This window comes from Pinus tabuliformis, chromosome 9 (genome assembly GCF_031772625.1).
Source record: "Pinus tabuliformis cultivar Carrire ecotype Pingquan chromosome 9, CPIR1, whole genome shotgun sequence".
Lineage (NCBI taxonomy): Eukaryota > Viridiplantae > Streptophyta > Pinopsida > Pinales > Pinaceae > Pinus > Pinus tabuliformis.
Window position 1 is genome coordinate 564,670,530 of NC_142307.1, and position 20,248 is coordinate 564,690,777.

A 20,248-nucleotide genomic window follows, 5' to 3' on the forward strand; every position below is an offset into this window, starting at 1 on the left:
GCTTAATTACATCTTCTCCATCTTATCAAACCCTTCCATTCTGTGGAGACACTTCTCCCCATATGGGTGAAAGTCCCAATCCACATTTTCACTTGTCTAGCAGAATGTGACGGACTTTTGACCCATCCCACTCCTTTTGTTCGAGTACCCTTTGGATGTTTTACTCAAACATGGCTTGGATTGGACTGAAGAATAATATGAATAAAAAAAGGATGGTTTTATTGCAGAAGAATCATATGAATTGGAGTCACTTACAGAAGGAGGTGATGAACACTTTTCCTTCTTGGTACCACCAGCCATAAAGAGAGAACTTAGAAATTTTGTGAGCTTTTTGCCTGGAGAGATTGACTTGCCTCGACTTCTTGGAAACCTTACCAGTTTTGGCCTTTCACTTAATCTTAGCATGATGATTTGTAGGGTTGAAAGGATTCTTTTTAGAACAAAAAGTGTCAACCCTAACCGATGATTTTCCATGTGAATCTCGGAAGAATTATCCACCAATAGCCCATTTGCATGCTCTGTCTCTGCTACCGACTACGTGATGATAATTTTCCTTTGTTTTAGCAGTAGGAATGGAAGAAATATTTCAGTGGAGGGACTCCTATGCCAAGGTTGGAGTCAAGTTTAGGCCTTAACCTTTGACATCTAAATTAGAAAATGTGGTATTTTCACATGTATAGGCAAATATCAGGATACCATTTTGGGAGGCTAAGTTGCTCCCATGGAAATATAACGAAACCCTATTTTAGGTTCCTGTTCAATGTACATCAATAAAATTCCTTTTATGATCCAAGAACCAGGGCGAAGCCATGAAAGTTTAAATTCAACAATGATATTCAGCTTGTGGTAGTGTTGTGGCCACAACCACCACCCTATCAAAACTTTCCTTGGCAACAATTTTGGATGGGTCCCCTAGAAGTTAATCTTGCATCTCTCCGAATGATCTATTTTACCTGAGGGATTTAGCTCTCTGTAGAGTCAAATCTTCAATTCACAAATGGTTAAAGCCCCCTTAATGAATCCCTCGCATATAACCTTGTTTAAGTCCTTCATTCATATGCTCATCGGGATTTATTTACCCCTCAAAACCTTCCATCGCATCATTATTCCCGTCATAGCTCTTTATAGCAAAAATGCTCAAAAACATGCATAAATCCCCTTTTCTGCCTATCGCAATCAACACTAAGACTTAGTGTTCACCATTACCTTCCGGACCCAACGACAGTATTAACTCAAATTCATAAATTTTGGGTCTAGAAACTATATCGCATCTCACAATCAGCGGGGTCCTGGGGTTTATATATATATATATGGTGCGCCACTATCCTCCAGACTTGACGGCATTATTAATCGTATTCTATATATATCGAATCCGGAGGTATATCGCATATCGCTATCAGCCAAGCCAAACTCTTATATATATATATATATAAAGACACGCCACTGTTATCGAACTCGATGGTTTTATTAAACACAATATATATATGTTTCAGGTTTGGGACCCATCGCTTATCGCTATCGGTGGGGTCCAAGGTCTATATATATGGCACACCATAATTACCCGAAACCACCGATGATTATAGAGCTGGGCATATATATTTTCAAGTCCGGCCAAATAGCCAGACTCAATTTTTCCCATGTTTTCCCGTGTTCTTTGATAATATGTTGGGGTCGGGGTTTTTCAAAGAAGGAGTCGTATGTAGCGGACCCGAAAGGATTATGAACCACGACACATATGTATGTTGGGTCTGGCCAATTGAAAGGCGCAATTGGCATAGCTTCAAGCCCAAACACATGGCACGATGTGATGCGATATGGCAGACCCGATAGAATATAGGATCCAGTATATAGATTTTGAAGTCTAGCTATACGACCCGGTTGCGGGTTTTCATGTATATCCCTATGTATTCGATAAAACGTTGTAGTCACGATTTTTAATGTAAAAACCCATATGGCACACCCGATATGATATATGTTCCTATCTATAATGTTTCAAGTCCAGCCGTATGGCCCGGCCATGGGTTTTTCTGTGTTTTGTTGTGTTAAGCCCCTCCACCGTTGATCTACCCTTCTTGGATCCAACGGTCCACGCGGATTTCGGGTGAATGAGTTGCTCGAGGATACCTCCCCGAAAGGCAATATCCTCTTTGCCCCTAGTTGTTACCTGTCACTTGAAGAATGGAATCAGGACCTTCCTCGCAATACCGGTTACCACTCAAACCCTTTTCGAAATACCACCTGGTCCGTTGTTATGCAATGATTTTCAGTGTAACGTGGATTTTCACTTGCAGGAATTAATCAATGCATGGGGTTAAAAACCAAGGGGCTATTCTCTCACAATTGTTCCTTTTGATGTTACAAGTGCTTCCTGAATGCAAGATTTGTGTTTTTTAAGCTTTTTTATCATATTTGCATAATCATAGCTGATGTGAAATATCTTTGCAGGAAAATTCGAACAAACCAGGTAACAGATAAAGGTAAATTATATCACGATGACACTTCTGCACCACCGGTGTCGATATTGCAAAACACACTTTGCAAAAGGGTATACAAACCACCATAGTGCACAATGAAATCACTCCCTCAGTTCTGTTGGGTTGTGTTATATTCTTTGCACGACTAGCCCAGGTAGTTAACCGGGGGGTTAGAGGGGGGGTGGAGCCCCCCTTTCATTGCACCGATTGCGCAGTAGGGGGGTCACAGGGGGTTTGAGGGGCGTAGGTAACCCCACTCTATGAGGTCCGGGGTAGCGCGTCAGAAAATTTTGGTTTTGGAACGTATGTTAGGTTGGACGGACCCACCTATGGTTTTGTGCATGATTTTTGTACATGTTTTTGGATAGGATGGTTTTCGGTCTATGGTATTGGATGCTTCGGCATGTATAAATATGTATTGTAACATTGAAAGGAACATAATGAAAAATCAAGCTGGTAGTCCCGATTTTGGGATCCAAGGGAAAATCTCTGTGTATATGTGTTTTATATGTTATGCTCTCGCATTGTTTATTTTATGTGTTTTAGAATTCATATGTAGGTAATTTCTATACGAGGTTAAAACCTACATTTGGTATTAGATCTGTTTTGGCTTCAAGGGGACGCCTTTGTTGCTGAGGGTTTTCGCTCGGGCCTGTGGTAGATCCTCTTCAATGGGAGATCTGCGAGATCGATTCTGGTGGTGAAAGAAGATGGCGAGCAATGGAAAGATGGAGATTGGGAAATTTAATGGTCAGATTTTTGAGTTGTGGAAACTCAAGACGGAGGATCTGTTGGTGGATAAAGATCAGTGGATCACGGTAGATCTAGGTTCTAAACCAATAAGAGTGTCCGATGAAGAATGGAATAAGTTGGATCAAAAGGCAAAGAGCACAATACAATTGTGTGTCTCAGATTCAGTATTGTTGAATGTATCAGGGGAAGCTATGATGAAGGCTTTGTGGAACTAGTTAGGGACTTTTTACCAATCTAAGTCTCTGGTGAATAAACTATTCCTGCGGAAAGAGCTGTATAACCTGAGGATGGAAGATGGAGACTTGGTGACAGAGCATCTGAACGCATTTAATACTATGGTAAGTTAGTTAGTATCTGTTGATATTAAAATTTAAAATGAAGATAAGTGCATCAATTTATTGTGTTCTCTACTAGATTTGTGGGATAGTTTGGTTATTGCAATAGGTAGCAATGCAACTACCTTGCAATTTGATGAAATAGTCTCATCCTTGCTGACAGAGGAGATGAGATGGAAAAATATGTAAAGCCAGAATGGTGATGCCTTGCCTGTACAAGGACGGTACCAGAATAGAAACAAAAATAAGTCATCGAGTGGAAGATCTAAATGTAGAGGGAGATCTAAATCTCCAGGAAAACCTAGAAAGGTGGTGTGCTGGAAATGTGGAAAGGAAGGGCACTACAAAAAGGACTGTAAATCTAAAGCTCCTGATAAAGGAAAGGGATCTGATGATTCTCCTTCTGCAAAGGCGAAAACCACCTCAGATGAAGGTGGGGATGTGTACTTGGCTTCTTCAAGTACACATGTAAATCATGAAGCATGGTTGATTGACTCAGGTGCATCCTTTCACTTCACTCCCCATAGAGAGTGGTTTTGCGAGTATGAGAAATACGATGGTGGTGATGTCTTCTTAGGGGATGATAGGAAGGCTAGAATCGTTGGTCACGAAAAAGTAAAGTTGAAGTTGCAAGGTGGAAGGGTTAGAACACTTCCGGGTGTCTTGCATATTCCTACATTGGCCAGAAATCTAATTTCTGTAAGCAAGTTGGATGATGCAGGTGTAAAAACAATGTTCGAGAAGGACACCTATAAGATGGTTCGGGGAGCACTGGTATTGATGTGGGGAGTTCGGATTGGAACTCTATACAAGCTGCAAGGTAGCATGGTTGTTGATGGGTGCAACAGTTCTGTGGTTCCTGAAAGTGGAGCAGAAAATATAGTGGTCTCTAAAGAGAAGACCATATTGTGGCATCAAAGGCTTGGACATATTGGAGAGAAGGGCATTCGAATACTTCATGGTAAAGGTATGGTAGAAGGTATGAGTAATAGCTCTCTGGATTTTGATTTCTATGAAAATTGTGTATATGGGAAGCAGAATCAGGTGAGTTTCCCCTCTGCTGCTAAGAGGGTGAAACATATATTAGAGCTTGTGCATAGTGATGTGTTTGGAACTGTGAAGGTTCCATCACTGGGTAAGTTTGTGTACTATGTATCATTTATAGATGACTTCTCAAGGAATACATGGATATATTTCCTTAAGAATAAATCTGAAGTCTTTGATAGGTTTAAAGAATTCAAGGCTATGGTGGAAAACTAGACAGAGAAGAAGATAAAGGTGTTGAGGATAGATAACGATGGAGAGTTTTGTAGTAAGGAATTTGAAGAATTTCGTAAGAAGTGTGGTATAGCACAGCGGGAGACTACTCCATATACACCTCAACAAAATGGAGTTGCAAAAAGAATGAACAAGACGTTAATGGAAAGGGCAAGAAGCATGCTCAGTGTTGTCGGGTTAGGATAGGAATTCTAGGCAGAGGTGGTACAGACAGCATGTCACCTGGTCAACAGATCACCTTCATCAGCGTTGGAGGATAAAACTCCACAAGAGGTATGGACTGGTAAGAAACCCTCTCTTTCACATCTGTGGGTATTCAGATGTGATGCATATGTACATATTCCAAAGGAGAAACAAACCAAGTTGGATAGTAAATCTGAAAAGTGCATCTTTATTGTGTATAAGGATGGTTTAAAGGGTTATAAGCTTTGGAACCCAGTACAGTCGAGATGTGGTGTTCAGAGAGGTGAAATATGTTATTAAACATGAATTCCAAGCAAAGGAACCTGAGAAGATAGAGTTTGAGCTAAAGGAGGAAGAATCAAACTCTACCACAGAGGAGGAATCAAAAGATGAAGATCCACAAAATCCGGGTGTGAGAAGATCAGTTCGAGAAAGAAGGCAACTAGAAAGGTATATTCCATCTGCTTTCTGTTCAAATTTTGCTTTATCTATTATTGATGATGATCCCAGAGCTATGAAGGAAGTAGTAGATTCAGAGGATGGAAAACTCTGGAAAGAGGCCATGGTTGATGAAATGGCATCTTTGCACAAAAATGAGGCTTGGGATCTGGTGGATTTGCCGGCTAGAAGGAAACCCATTGGCAGCAAATGGGTGTTCAAGAAGAAGACAAATGCAGAAGGAAAGGTGGAGAAATACAAAGCTCAGTTGGTAGAAAAAGTTTATTCCCAGGTGTCGGGAATTGATTTTGGTGATATTTTTTCTCCTGTTGCCAAGGTAAATTCTATTAGATTACTTTTATCTGTTGCTACTACTTTTGATTTTGAGGTAGAACAGATGGATGTGAAGACAACATTTCTTCATGGGGATTTGGAAGAGGAAATCTACATGAAGCAACCTGAAGGCTTTGCAGTGAAGGGTAAGAAAGAACTGGTATGCAAGTTAAAGAAGTCTTTGTATGGGTTAAAATAGTCACCAAGGATGTGGTATCAGAAATTTGATATATTTATACGGGGACTTGGCTTCAACATAAGCAAAGCAGATCATTGTGTGTATTTTAAATTAATTGGTGACCATGTTATTTATTTGGTCTTGTACGTGGATGATATGTTTCTGGTTGGAAATGACAAAGAAATTATCCAGGATTTGAAGACCCGATTGTCCTCCAAATTCGACATGAAAGATCTTGGTGTTGCAAACTATATTTTGGGCATGGAAATTAAAAGAGATCGGGCAAAGAAGAAGCTCTGGTTAAACCAGAGGAAGTATGTTGAGACAATATTGCAGAGATTTAATATGCAGGATAGTAAACCGGTGAAGGTTCCTATTCTTGTAGGTGTAAAGTTATCTATTGAACAGTGTCCCAAGACACAAGAAGAGGAAGAGGACATGTTCCATGTTCCATATGCAAGTGCAGTCGGTAGCCTGATGTATGCAATGGTTTGTACTAGACCAGACATTGCACATGCAATGGGAGTATTGAGCAAGTTTATGTCAAAACCAAGAAAGGAGCATTGGATAGCAGTGAAGCGAGTTTTCAAGTATTTGCATGGCACTAGTGATTACGGTTTGTGCTACCAAGGAAGACCAGGATTGGATAGAGTGCTGCATATTTGTGGCTTTCTTGATGTAGACTAGGCTGGAGATCTAGATCAGAGAAGATCAACAAGTGGGTATGTGTTTAACCTATTTGTAGGTGCAGTCAGTTGGATGAGTAAGAAACATTATGTAGTGGCACTATTAACTACAAAGGCAGAATACATGGTAGCCACTCATGCAAGCAATGAAGCAGTTTGGTTGCAGAGATTGTGTTCAAATATGGGGTTAGTAGAGGGAGCTATAAGGATAGTCTGTGACAGTCAAAGTGCAATTTTCTTGGCAAAGAACCCTGCATATCATTCAAAGACAAAGCACATTTATGTTCAGTATCACTTTGTGAGGGATATGATAGAAGACAAAAAGATGTTGTTGGTAAAGGTGGACACTTTGAAGAATACTACAAATGCATTGACAAAATCTATGAGCTCTGAGAAGTTCTCTTGGTGTAGAGAAACAATGGGTGTTGCAGGGCTGGATAAATGACTAAGCTCTCTTGTCCCTATGGAATGAAAACAACAAGTGGGAGAATGTTGGGTTGTGTTATATTCTTTCCAGGACTAGCCCACATAGTTAACCGGGGGATTAGAGGGGGGGCAGAGCCCCTCCCTCATTGCTCTGATTGCGCATCGGGGGAGTCATAGGGGGTTTTCAAGGTGCAGGTAACCCCACTCTATGGGGTCCAAGGCAGTGCCCTGGAAAATTTTGGTTTTGGAACCTATGTTAGGTTGGGCGGACCCACCTATGGTTTTGTGCATGATTTTCGCACATGTTTTTGGACGCGATGGTTTTCGGTCCATGGTTTTGGACGCGATTGTTTTCGGTCCATGGTATTGGATGCTTAAAAATGTATAAATATCTATTGTAACATTGAAAGGAACATAATGAAAAATCAAGCTAGTAGTCCTGGTTTTGGGATCCAGGGGAAAATCTCTGTGTATATGTGTTTTATGTGTTATGCTCTCACATTGTTTATTTTATCTGTTTCAGAATTAGTACGCAGGTAATTTTTGTATGGGGTTAAAACCTTCAAGTTCAGTAGAAGTACTCATGACAGCGTCGTTCCATCAAGATGTCATCACTGCCAAATACATCACAAAGCATACCAGATGTGGGATTATGAGCACAACATTTTCAGTTTCCTTCAAGAAATGACAGAGAATGATAGCCACTCCACATAGGTGCAAAGAAATGATACGCAATCCTTCTATGTTCCAAAGGCATCCATTCATTCCCCTAGGAAGTAGAACACTCCACCAAAGGTAACCTCGGCATGTCAGCAGTTTCATCGACCGTTCTGATCTGTATATGCTGATCTATGTAATGAAAATAGTTGAAATGAAAGGTCTAGGAAGACCAAGGGTCATTCAGGGCTGCATAAGTATTACCTCTGGATAGTAGAGAAGGGCTTTTTGTTTGGAGAAAAATAGCTTTGATTTATTGTGAATAAAGAGGATTGTTTGGTTCAAGAAGGTGCTTGTTGTTTCAAATTTGTTTCCCCTTTCTCTCATATGTTTAGGATCAGTAGTATAAAAACAAATGTGATTTGCTTTATGCATATTGATAACTTGCAGTTCATGGTTGTTATTGGTTATTTGAATGTAATTCAATATCATTGATAATTCATAAAAGGCTGTTGATTTCAGAATTTGTTAAACATCAATTGCAGGTGTTATTTATATGGAAAGGAATGTATATTCCTGTATAAGTAATTGCATTGCGATTAGGATTTAATATAGCCTTGTTCATATGTGGACTAGTAAACTGATTCATTTGGACTTGGGATTTATATATGATGTTTAACCTCCTTATGTTTTGCTCCTACAGGATAAATTAGAATAATTAGGACTAGATTAGAGTAGTTAGAAGTAGTGTAGATAGGATTTAATACATAGTGATTAGTTATTTTATTATGTTGATTTAATTGAAGTATTCTTCCCATAAGAAATATTTCAACACCTATTACAGTTCACGGGGTCCCTTAAAACCCATTGGAATTAGCCATTCCAAACAAAAACAGACCTAATTGGGGTATGTGACTGGGTTAGTTCCCCTTGTTGGTATAGCGAAAATTCGCCTTGTCAACAAATTGGCGCTAGAAAGAGGGCATGAACCGTCGTCCACATCTTTTCAAGATTTCATCTATAAGTGCCATGCATGGATTCAAAAATATTAATGCATGGATTATGAATGTCGAAAAGACCCTTCCTCTCATTTGGAAAAGCCTCATTTCGAAGAGGAGACACTGTGGGAGTATCCTGTCACTCAGGAACAACCAATCAAATGACTTACTCGGGCTTACACTCGTTCCCTATCACCGCTCCCTATCTTTCAGTCTTTACCTCCGACAACAAAAAGAAACCCAAGGGTCTATCACATAAACGAAGAGACATATGCAGCGCCTTCTCTTCAAGACATAGTGCTTGATTCTTTGTAGAGTATCGACTCTCCTTGGAAAGAAATTCCTGAGGATTCCCCTTCTGAAGGTAATCCCTGACCTGATTTGGAAAATCTAACAAGGAAACCCTCAACCAGAACATCCTTATCCACAATATGGCTAACACTCCTCTACCGGGTGGAAACCAACTCCCACCTCCTCCAGGAGCACTTCCTCCCTAGCTCACTCAAGACGCCGTAGTGGTACCTGGGCAGCAGCATCCCTTACCCAAGAATGCAGAAAGGGTACTACCTAAATTCGACCCTGGGAAGGGAGACACCACTGATAACCATATCCACTCTTTTTTCTTGGTCGTGCACATGTTCGAGGTAGCCGATGAAGATATAGTATGCTGCCTATTCCCTTTTACCTTGATTGGTGCAACTTCCACATGGTACTTTAGCTTAAGAACCGGATCGATCACCTCGTGGGCTGCCTTTCAACAGGCATTTTTAGACAAGTATGGCGATGAAAAAACCCTTGCGGCCTTAGTTTTAGAACTATCCCATTTGAAAATGGAAACTAAAGAAAAGGTTAAGGATTTTAACATCCGTTTCAACACCTTGTTCAACAGAATCCTGGCCACCACTAGACCGACTGAGGAGGTGCTCATGGAATTCTACGTCACTGCTCCCCCTGTCCCTACTGTGATGTGGGTCAAAAGGAGTAACACACAAACTTTTCAGGGTGAAATCGATGAAGCGGTAAAAGTCGAGAATGAAATGCTTAGTCTCACAGCATGTCATCATACAACTAGAGAAAAGAAATCCTCTCAAGCATCCAAGAAGAATAATGGAAGTGATAACAAAGGGGCTGAAACCAAAGAAAAGGATACCACAGATGTATAAGGTTTGCATCGAATCATTAAGAATCTGAAAAATACAGTCATCGATATGAAAAGGAATTCCGGAGAGAGTACAAGTGGGAGTGGAGGAGAGTATAACAACAGAAAACCTTTCAAACATTTCTATCGTAAGAAGGCATAAGGTGGTCATGGTCCACTTTCACTACCTGCTCCAACCAATGAAGGGAATTTAAATATAGAAGAGCTGGCTCTTATCAGATTGCTCCTTAACTAAGAAGACCTTATAGTGGAGCTAGAGCTAGAACAAGAAGATGAGGAAGAATATCAAGTAGAAGAGCCCCTGGAAGAAGAATCTCAAATCAACGTATTGTGGGATTTCTATACAAATGAGAATGATGATGACCAAGGATACAGTATCGTGGAGATCCACACTAATGAAATCCACACACGAAGCAAGGGGCCACTTGCAGGTGTGATGAAGCCTCTAGATCTGACCGAGAAAGATGTTCGCCCTGTGAAGGCACCCACTCCCAATGTCCCTATTGAGAAGAGTAGACCTAGTGGTTAGTCCAAGAATACTCCAGTTGCAAACCATCTAGAGAAAGAAAATGCATCTCCCACTGCAACGAAGGCTGCTCAAAATGGTAAATTCCCACCTAAGAATGGCAAAACCGATATGTTTACTCTACCCTATCCTGTTTATAACATTGAATACAATATTGTGGATGATCTTAAGAAATCTAGGGATAATATCACATACTTGGATTTGCTGAAATTAACGCAGCGAAGAGATTTGCTCTTGAAAGATATGAATGAGCAGAACTGCAAAACTCCCACCATCCCGAGTAGCCAAACCCAAAATTCAGTCTTCAGACATATTAGTACTCCCAACACAGCCCAAAAGCCAGCAACCATGGAAGCCACCCTATCAAAAATGAATCGAAGCCCCAAAGATGTCAGTGTAGCCATGATAGAAAGGAAATCTAAATCCATGACCCCCCTTTCCTTATCACATTCGAAATCTTCAATATGAATGTACATAACTTCTTGGTAGACTCAGGTGCCTCGTCCACTGTGATGCCTTACGCTGTTGCTAAAAGATTTCATGCGATACCTAAGAAAAATGGAACTCAAATCATGCAATTAGACAAGACAAATGTGAAAGTAATTGGGGAATTGAAAGATGTATTGATTCGGATGACTGCTAAACCACAATACACACAAGTCATTGATATAGTGGTAGTCGATATACCTGAGGCTTATGGAATGCTGCTTAGCAGGGATTGGTTAGCAAAACTGAATGGATACTTCTCAACCGATTGGTCCCATATCTTGCTGCCTCAAAAGGGGACAGGTGATATGCTGAGAGTTGATTGAGAAAGATACATGAAGTATGTAGTGATGGAGCTAAACGGTCCCAACGAACCTGTGATGTTTACCAACTCTATCCTTGGGAATTATAGTTTCAATGTTTGTGCCATAGAAACCTGTTTTGGAGAATTCCATGCAGAAACAACTGAAGAAACTGCAACAAACACACAGTTGGAAGCTCTCCCCTGTAATCCAACTAATGAACCACCTTGTAATATAGTAGATAATAGAACTAGTTTTGTAGGAAGCAATTCAATTGATGTAACACTAGACTCTATATTTTGGACACACTATTTTGATGGCTCTAACTGCCTTCAAGGTGCAGGTGCTGGGAGCATTCTCGTTGATCCACAAGGGAACCAAAATCTGATGGCCAGCCGTTTGTAGTTCACGTGCACCAACAACACGACAAAGTATCAAGGCTTGCTGCAGGGCCTGAAGAAAGCCTTTGATTTGAAGGTGAGAAATCTTAAATTTTATGGTGACTCAGAGATAGTGATAGATAAGATAAGGAAGAGGATACAATGCAATTCACCACACCTAGTAAGGTACCAGCATGAGGTATGGGGCTTAATTTACAATTTTGATTCTTTTAATAACACATATATACCTCGAGGGCAAAACCAAGATGCCGATATGATGGCTAGTATGGCTACTAAACTTTTTCCTGATTTTAGATTGAAGAAGAATAAATGTTATGTTGAGTTGATTTTCAGACCATCCGCGCCTGATAACATCTCAAACTAGCAGTTGTTCGAAGATGACGAGCAAATCCTTAAGTTCTTGCATTGCAAGAAGACATTCAAGAATGCAGTCATTGATGAAAATGAGCATGACAAGCTTATGAACGAGAGGGAAGATGAGGAAAAGGATCAGTTCAATACAATTCCCAAGTCAGTTGTCAAGATGGAGCACTTATATGACCTTCGTAGTAAATTCAAGAAGCCAACTAATTGAAAAATGCATAGCTCATCCATGAAGTACGAATCAGTCAACCTTGGGACCAAAGAAGACCCAAAAACTGTTAATTTGGGCTTGGGGTGTTCCCCACAAGAAAAGACTGCATTTTTCAAGCTATTCAAAGAATGCAAGGACATCTTTGCATGGACATATGGAGGAATAAAAAACTTTGATACCAGTGTTATGCAACATGTAATTCCTTTAGAAAAGGAGGTTAATCCCCACCAATAAAAACTTTTCAAGATGCATCCAAGCCTGGAATCATTGGTGAAGAAAGAATTGAACAAAATGCTGGATTCTAAAATCATTTTCCTGGTCAGAAACACCCGCTGGGTAGCCAATCTCATGCGAGTAAGGAAAAAAATGGAGAGATAAGGTTGTGTATCGATTTTAGAAACCTAAACAAAGCATCGCAAAAGGATAACTATCCTGCCCCCTCTATCGAACACATCCTTCAATGCGTTTCTGGGTCTGAAATGTTATCCCTATTAGATGGGCTTTCAAGATATAATCAAGTGTTGGTATCTAGTGGGGATCAGCTAAAGACAACCTTCAACAATAAATGGGGCACCTACACATATCGTAAAATGCCTTTTGGACTTATTAATGCAGGAACCACATTCAAGAGAGCTATTAACATAGCTTTCCAAGGGTTGATTAACAGATCAGTAGTGGTTTACATGGATGACATCACTGTGTATTCATATCACAGGAGGGATCATATCTATCACCTGAGACAATTTTTTGAAAGATGTCGAAGGTATGGAATATCATTGAATCGCAAGAAGAGCATCTTCACAGTCACAAAAGGGAAACTACTGGGTCATATCCTCTCTAAATAAGGGATTGTTATTGATCTTGAAATAATAGAGACCATCATGAGAATACAACCCCCTACAAATAAAAGGGCCATGCAATATTTCTTTGGGAAGATCAATTTCGATAGAAAATTTGTCTTGGGTTTAATGGAAATAGTATGCCCCATGCAACTAATGATGAAGAAAGACGTTGTCTATAAGTGGAGCGATGAAGCTAAGAAATCGTTTCAGCAAATCAAGGAAGCCATCGCAGAAGCTCCTACATTGGTCAGCCCCAATTTCGACAAAGAATTCTTCTTGTACACTTTTTACTTCTGATCTTTCATATGCCACTATTCTCACTCAAAAAAATGATGATGGCAATGAAGTCCCTATTTCTTATATGAGTTCTAATCTCCAAGGAGTAGAACTAAACTACCCAGACATGGAGAAACAAGGCTTTGCGGTCTTTAAGGCCATAAAACATTTCCACCCTTATTTATTAAAGGCCAGGACTAAAGTAATCGTTCGTCATCCTACTATGAGAGCCCTCTTCATGTAGAAAGAAATGGGTGAATGGAGAGGGAATTGGATCACCACACTTCAAGAATTCGACCTCGAGATTAAGCTAGCAAAGATAGTTCGAGGGCAGGGGTTGTGCAGGCTAGCAGCAGAAGCCTTGGCGGATAGAGAAGGGGCATCTGAAGAACCAGAAGCATAGAGCATGAAAAATGAACAAGTAGAACACAGGGAGGAGCCCCTGTGGATCAATGAAGCACTGATATATGAACATGAAGTGTCAAAAGCCCTTTTGGATCCTGAGTCATGGTATTACGACATACACTTCTATCTCACACAGGGATCATGTACTGAACACATGGATGCATCACAGAGGAGAACGCTCATATTGAAATCTAATCAGTATCACTTGGCCAACGACACATTATACAGAAAAAATTATGATGGAATCTGGCTGAGGTGTTTGGAAAAGGATGATGTCGACCATGTATTGAAAGAAATGCACGACGACCCAACAGGTGGTCACTTTGGCAAAGATACCACTGCTCACAAAATATTAAGAGCTGGATATTATTGGCCCATAGTGTTTAGAGACTAACATGCTTATGCTTGGAAATGCAAAGTGTGTCAAACCGCTACAGGATGAAAAAGAAATCCAGTTGTTCCCCTCAAGCTAGTTATGATTTATCACCCATTCCAGTAGTGAGGCCAGGCCTAGATATCATAGGTGATATCACTCCAAACTCCTCACAGAAGCATAAATATATACTCACGGCGACCGACTACGTCACCAGATGGACCGAAGCCATCCCACTTCAGAAGGTGAATGAGGATGAGGTAATTTCATTTATTGAGAAATTCATTATCAACAGGTATGGCATTCCTGACGCTCTTATATTTGATAATGCTTCTTATTTTTCTTCATTGAAATTGACTGAATTTGCTATTGATAAATCAATTCACATAAGGTATGCCTCAAACTATTACCCCCAGGGAAATGGAGTCGCGGAGTCCTCAAATAAGAACCCCATACACATAATATGTAAATCCGTCGCTGACAACTAGAGGAACTGGCACAACGCTCTAACTAATGCCCTTTGGGCCGATAGGGTCACCCCTAAAGTGGCCTTAGGAAACTCCCCATACTTCCTCGTTTATGGATAGGAAGCCATCTTGCCTCCAAACATTACCCTACCCTCTTTACAGCTCTCCCAAGCTTCAAGAGGAACCCCTTCAGCCTTGCTTCAAGAAAGGATCAACCAACTGATGAGGTTGGAGGAATTGAGAGATAAAGCGAGAATTAAATTCAAACATCACCAAATGATTGTGAAGAGGTGGTTTGATCGCCATTTGGCAGGAGATAAAGATTACCAAGTAGGAGAGCTAGTCCTGAATGGGACAAGTTAAATGAGCCAAAAGGTAAACACACGAAATTCCAACACTTATGGCTAGGCCCATTCCAAGTTGTGGAAAAAATTGGTCAAGGAACTTACAGGTTGAAAACTTTACAAGGACAAACTGAAAAACTCCCTGTTAATGGACAACATCTAAAGAGATAATTCCAGTAGCCACCACATGGTGGTTACCTCCTGAATAGGTTATAATTCATTTTATTTTTTGTTGTTAGTTTAGTTACATTTCAGTCTTTTCCTTTCTTGTTTTCTGCAATTTTATTTCCCTTCTGTTTTGAATTGCATTCCTTTTCAGCCATTTGATTTCGGTCCTCCAGTCTCATTTTTACCTTTCATATTTGCCCTCATTCACCACCTTCAGCCTTTGCCTTCCCCATTAACCTACTGATGTTTCTAATGTTCCTCAATCCATCATTACTTTGCAAATCAAACAAACTTTCAATGAGCCCATGAGAACTTGAAAATCAGCTATGGAATTAAAACCAAGCCACTCATTGGCATCTGTTGAGAACTGGGTAAGATCTATTAATAACTTGGATATCTGGAGCATGTAGGGGCATCTCTATAAAACAAAAAATGTGTAACTACAGCTAGATTGGCATGGAGGGACCCTGCATTTTAAATAAATCCCACTCAAACCTAGTCTAGACTTGTCTGTAAGGTTTGTAGTCATTCTCCATTGGTCCCATCCACCACACTAAATTGTCCAATACCTGTTATCTACAAGTAAATCTCCTTTCATGGGCTAAAATCACTATCATATACCATGTGGCAAATCCAATTATGCTCTATTCCTTGTGCTTGAAACTGGAAGGACTTATTTAAAAGAAAATAAAATGTCAAGTCCTTGTGCCAATCTAGAAGGACAAGTTGTTTGGGAAGCTTATTAGAGTAAGGACTGTTGCTAGGCTCAAAGTACTAGTAGACATAGCAACACCAACCTTACTTAACCAGTTTAAAAAAATGGCACGATCCATGACTGCGCCCCATTCAATCAATGAAAATATAGCACTAAAATTATCATATAAAGTGCAGATAAACATATCTACATCAAGTTTGATGAGCAATAAAGAGCTGAGGTACACAGCTAAATAGGTATTGGCAGACCAGTGATGGCCCCGAAAGGATTTTTGAAAGTAGGAAACAGGTAAAGGAAGGTCAATAAATATCATAAAATCGCCATTAGAGAATGCCTGTCAAAACCTTACCAGTAAGAAGAAGATATTTGTCTTTATCCCGCCTGATACAATTAATGTTGAAGTGGAACCCATGCCTGTTCATCTGTACAGTTTGCATTTCAAGTTTATCTTAACACCCTGATTTTTTATTGATCTGAGGTTTATTTGGAAACAAAGATGACTGGTTCACCCGCCGTTCGCCATTTGTTGTGGCCACAACCACCACCCTATCAAAACTTGCGTTGGCAACAATTTTGGATGGGCCCCTAGAAGTTAATCTTGCATCTCTCCGAATGATCTGTTTTACCTGAGGGATTTAGCTCTCTAGAGAGTCAAATCTTCAATTCCCAAATGGTTAAAGCCCCCTTAATAAATCCCTCACATATAACCTTGTTTAATCCCTTTATTCATATGCTCATTGGGTTTTATTTAACCCTCAAAACCTTCCATCACATCATTTTTCTCGTCATAGCTGTTTATAGCATAAATGCTCAAAAACATGCATAAATCCCCTTTTCTTCTTATCTCAATCAACACTAATACTTATTGTTCACTGTTACCTTCCAGATCTGACGGCAGTATTAACCCAAATTCATATATTTTGGGTCCAGAAGCTATATCGCATATCACAATCAGGGAGGTCCGAAGGTTTATATATATATGGCGTGCCACTATCCTCTCGACCCAACGGCATTATTAACCGTATTCTATATATATCAGGTCCAGAGCTATATCGCATATCGCTATCGGCCAAGCCCAACTCTTATATATATAAAGACATGCCACTGTTATCAGACCCGATGGTTTTATTAAACACGATATATATATGTTTCGCGTTCGGGACCCATCGCTTATCGCTATTGGCAGGGTCCAGGGTCAATATATATGGCACACTGTAATCGCCTGAACCCATCAATGATTATAGAGGCCGGCATATAAATTTTCAAGTCCAGCCCAACAACTAGACTCAGGTTTTCCCATGTTCTCCCATGTTCTTTGATAATATGATTGGGTTGGGGTTTTTCAAAGAAGGAGTCTTATGCAGCAGACCCAAAAGGATTATGAACTACGACATATATGTATGTCAGGTCCAACCAATCGCGAGGTGCAATCGTCATAGCTTTAATCCCAAACACCTGGCATGATGCGATGTGATATGGTGGACCCAATAGATTATAGGCTCTGGTACATAAATTTTGAAGTCTGGTTGTATGGCCTGGCTGCGGGTTTTCACATATATCCCTATGTATTTGATAAAACATTGCGGTCGTGATTTTTAATGTAAAAACCCATATGGCAGACCTGATATGATATAGGTTCCCATATATAATGTTTCAAGTCCAGTCGTATTGCCTAGCCATGGGGTTTTCTATGTTTTCCTGTGTTAAGCCCCTCCATCATTGATGTACCCCTCGTGGATCCAACGGTCCATGCAGATTTCGAGTGAACAAGTTGCTCGACGAATACCCGCCCGAAATGCGATATCCTCTTTCCCCCCTAGCTGCGATGTGTCACTTGAAGAATGTAATCGGGGCCTTCCTCGCAATACCAGTTACCACTCAAACCCTTTCCGAAATACCACCCGGTCCTTTTTTATGGAATGATTTTCAGTGTAAAGTGGATTTTCTCTTGCGAGACTTAATCAATGCATGGGGTTAAAAACCAAGGGGCGATTCTCTCAAAATTGTTCCTTTTGATGTTATAAGCGCTTCCTAAAGGCAAGATTTGTGTTTTTTAAGCATTTTTATCATATTTTCATAATCATAGCTGATGTGAAATATCTCTGCAGGCAAATTCGAACAAACCAGGTAACAGATAAAGGTAAATTATATCACGATGACACATCTGCACCACTAGTGTCAATACTGCAAAACACACTCTGCAAAAGGGAATACGAACTTCCATAGTGCACAATGAAAGCACTCCCTCAGTTCAGTAGAAGTACTCATGACAGCATCATTCCATCAAGATGTCATCATTGCCAAATACATCACAAAGCATGCCAGATGTGGGATGATGAGCGCAAAATCTTCAGTTTCCTTCAGGAAATGACAGAGAATGATAGCCACTCCACACATGTGTAAAGAAATGATACACAATCCTTCTCTGTTCCAAAGGCATCCATTCATTCCCCCAGGACGTAGAACGCTCCACCAAAGGTAACCTCAGCTTGTCAGCAGTTTCATCGACCGTTCTCATCTGTATATGTTGATCTGTGTAATGAAAAGAGGGGAAATGAAAGGTCATGGAAGACTGAGGGTCATTCAGGGCTGCATAAGTATTACCTCCAGGTAGGAGAGAAGGGATTTTTGTTTGGAGAAAAACAACTTTGATTTATTGTGAATAAACAGGACTGTTTGTTCCAAGAAGGAGCTTGTCATTTCAAATTTGTTTCCCCTTTCTCTCATATGTTTAGGATCAGTGTGTTGTTGCTAGTATAAAAACAAATGTGATTTTCTTTATGCATATTTATAACTTGCAGTTCATGGTTATTATTGGTTATTTGAATGTAATTCAATAGCATTGATAATTCACGAAAGGCTGCTGATTCCAGACTTTGTTAAACATCAGTTGCAAGTGTTATTTGTATGGAAAGGAATGTATATTCCTGTATAAGTAATTGCATTGTGATTAGGATTTATACAACCTTGTTCTTATGTGGACCAGTAATTGATTCATTTTGACTTGGGATTTATATATGATTTTTAACCTCCTTATGTTTTGCTCCTGCGGGATAGATTAGGATAATTAGGACTAGATTAGAGTAGTTATAAGTAGTGTACATAGGATTTAATACATAGTGGCTAGCTATTTTATTCTGTTGATTTTATTGAAGTCTTCTTCCCAGAAGCAATATTTCAACGCCTATTACAGTTCATGGGGTCCCTTAAAACCCATTGGAACTAGCCATTCCAAATGAAAACAGGCCTAATTAGGGTCTGTGATCGGGTTAGTTCCCTTTGTTGGTATAGCGAAAATTTTCCATGTCAACATGCAGTTGTTTTCCTAATTGAAGTAATCCAATAAATATTAATTTTGCAAACCGTGTGTTCAAAATTTAGTCTCTCATTATTTCCATACAGTATTGTTTTGTTTCTGAAGCCAATATACATGAATTTCATATGAACAAGATGCTTACAACTAAGAATTAATACGAAGAGAGAAAAAATAGTACTTACAAGCTCCATCCACATTCATTGTTCTGGTGAAGTAGCGGTTGCCTCACTTGTTAATCCCAACCAGTGTGCTAAGGCGTAACCAACCCACGATCCTTGATACAAATTTCTCCATGGCTTATTTCTGCTCTCTACATCATACTACTTGTCAGGGGTACTCTGGAGCTCCACCTCCCAAGGAATACACATTCAGTACATGTCTACAGCCCAAAGAGTTGTAAAAATCAATACCTTGAATTTTTTATTTAAAAAACAAAGGATTCCCACATGGGCACCAGGGCTATGAAGTTTCTCTCCTACCCACTTCCCCTAATCCAGAGAGGGTGTTGAACATACCTAGGTAGTAGAAGCACTTGAGGCGTGGTTACGTTGCAGAGTGCTCAAGGGTGACTCAAAGCAGAGCTTCCTCTTGCCCCACACCTCTCAGATGCTGCATCAGAGTGCTCAAGCGTGGCTCGATGTGGAGAATTTTCATTGCAGAGTGCTCTTGCCATAGCACCTCTCGGCTGCTGCATCACAGTGCTCAAGGGTGGCTCGATGTGGAGCATTTTCATTGCAGAGTGTTCAAGGGTGGCTTGATGCAGAGCTTCCTCTTGCCGCGGCACCTCAATACCCTAGACCACATAGAGGATAGAGAAGAGGAACCCAAAATTTCTCAAGGCCCTACACCACATATAATAGAAGACTCAAACTTGCATGGGTGCACCAAAGGCAAGAAGAGTCAGGATATGATAAAATTTTAAGAAAAAAAGGCTTTGAAAAGCGTCAAACACAGGTGGCTTTGAAAAAAGGGCTTAACATAAAATAATTTTAAGAAAAAAATAAGACTTAAGACAAAAATGATAATTTTAATACAAAATTATTATTCCGTCTTAAATTAATGTTTTAAATATCTCAAGTTCATTGGTTAGCATCACTGCCACTGTTGAAATCAAAGGTTTTAGATAGGGTTTGGGTTTTCTTGCACGTGATGAAA